Source organism: Amblyomma americanum, chromosome 5 (assembly GCF_052857255.1).
Source record: "Amblyomma americanum isolate KBUSLIRL-KWMA chromosome 5, ASM5285725v1, whole genome shotgun sequence".
NCBI lineage: Eukaryota > Metazoa > Arthropoda > Arachnida > Ixodida > Ixodidae > Amblyomma > Amblyomma americanum.
Window position 1 is genome coordinate 145624394 of NC_135501.1, and position 1964 is coordinate 145626357.

The window sequence follows — 1964 nt, forward strand, 5'->3', positions numbered from 1 at the left end:
GACTGATTTGTCCGACGGGCAAGGCGATGGCGTTCCATGTACTCCTTGGCAGCGCTGCAACTCGCTGTCGCGTTCCACTCTTAACGGCAATGGATGGATGAAATAAACTTTAATGACCTACGAATAAGTTGGTCTACCCGCCCCCCGACACGCAGGTCAGGGGCGGGTGCCACCGCCTCATATGCAGGCTGGGAGGTCTTGCGTCTGAGCAGCCTCTTCAGAATGTTGGACTAGCAGGAAGCTTAAGCGCCCTCCAATTTTGTAGCAAGAGCTACACTTGGCTACCAGTCGAGCATTTCGCGGTACATGAGAGAGAAAAGTTGTGCGCTTGCGCCGTTACGATGGCAACCGAAGAGGAGCAAAGTGCGGCGTGCGCTTCCCCGTCGCCGCGGTCGCGCGACCGCTCCACCGTCAAAGCCGAGCGTGACGTCACGCGGATAAGCAGTTGAGCGCATGCGCCGATACCAAGCTAACAAGAGGTACCCCACAGATGCGCCGCGTTCTCCGTATCTGCCTCGCTGCACGCCGCTCTATCACCCTATCTCCACGTCGCATGCGCAGGATTGCGTACAAAAGGCGAAGATTTAGTCATCGTCTCTAATGGGTGATTCTATCGCCACCATGATATCTGATACCTGATTTAATATCTGCAGCGGGTCCTTGGAACTAAGATATTAAACTTATTTTTGGATAATGGCGGAGTGCTTGGCTTGAAGCGCTCTGGCACGGGTCGGCCCGGTATTGCACTGCCTCCGGGATCGGCCCGGGACATTTTAGCGCGGCGCTTTTTTTCTTTCACTCTTTACGGTCCTATCCTTTACCCCCTCCTACATTCTGCACAGGGCAGCGAGCGTGGCTCGGCTTGAGCCAGTAGGCAGGCCCGTGCACTATCATTTTCCTTCTTCCTCTCAGCATCATCAGTCAGTCAGTCAGTCAGCGTCTGTATGACAAGGTTTGACATGCATGCAGACAAGAAGAGTCCAGTCGCTGCTAAATAGCGGTATAGACAAGAGAAGATGAACTGTTCCTATCCTGAGTTTGTCGCCTGGCCGTTGGCTTGAACGAAATAAGAACGCTGGAGTCTGCGTGTACCTGAAACAAGGTATCCCCACTGTCAGATATCTCTCTTCAGTCGCAGTCAATAATAATGAAGCATGCGGTGTTCGGCTTCTGGAAAGCTGCATTATCATCCAAGCAGTCTACGTGGCACCGGGAAGATCTGTAAAGCACACGATTGATGTGGTTGCCACGTGTATACCAGCCTACGGCACGGCTTCATAGTTGTGTGTGACTTTGGGAGATTTCAACAGGAAACAGGACTCTCTTAGTCAGTGTATGAAAGAAAAGTGTGACTAACTTCGGAGCCTCACGTCCAGACTACACAATGAGGAACTACTATAGAGCTTGTACACTAAAGAGGCTCTACTAAATCGAAATACTGTATCGACAAAATTGAGGCTACTGCGTGCTATTTCACAGATAATCAGTCGTCTCTGCCAAGCAAAATGAATAAAAATGTGTATACCCAAGGCCTCTCAGTGCTAAATATACAGTGACCACAACAAGCTCAGCCAGGGAAACGTATACCTCTCGCTACATATATCCTGGCATAGCCGAGCTAACCCACTGCAAATTTTTTAACGCGACAGCGTTATACTTCTTGCTACCCATATCCTGTATACCGCAGCATTGCGTATAAAAGGCGGAGATGTAACCGGCAGCTGTGTCGCAACGCTTGATATGGATGCACAGAAGAAGAGTCCAGCCACTACTAAACGGCGCTATAGACAAGAGAAGATTAACTATTCCGATCCTGAGGTTGTCGCCGGGCAGTTCGCTACTCAACTAACAGAGAATGATCGTCAGAAGGCGAAGAGAGCAGCGGAGACGCCCGAACAGAGAGAGGAACGCCTTGCGAAACGGAGACGCCAGGCTGCCAAGCGTAATAGGCGCCACATAGCCGT

General features: G+C 51.0%; 1 pseudogene; it reads left to right on the forward strand.

Annotated features, from left to right (window-relative positions):
* The first annotated feature begins 643 nt into the window (after positions 1 to 643).
* Positions 644 to 772, forward strand: LOC144135561 (U2 spliceosomal RNA; annotated as a pseudogene).
* The last annotated feature ends 1192 nt before the right edge of the window (positions 773 to 1964 follow it).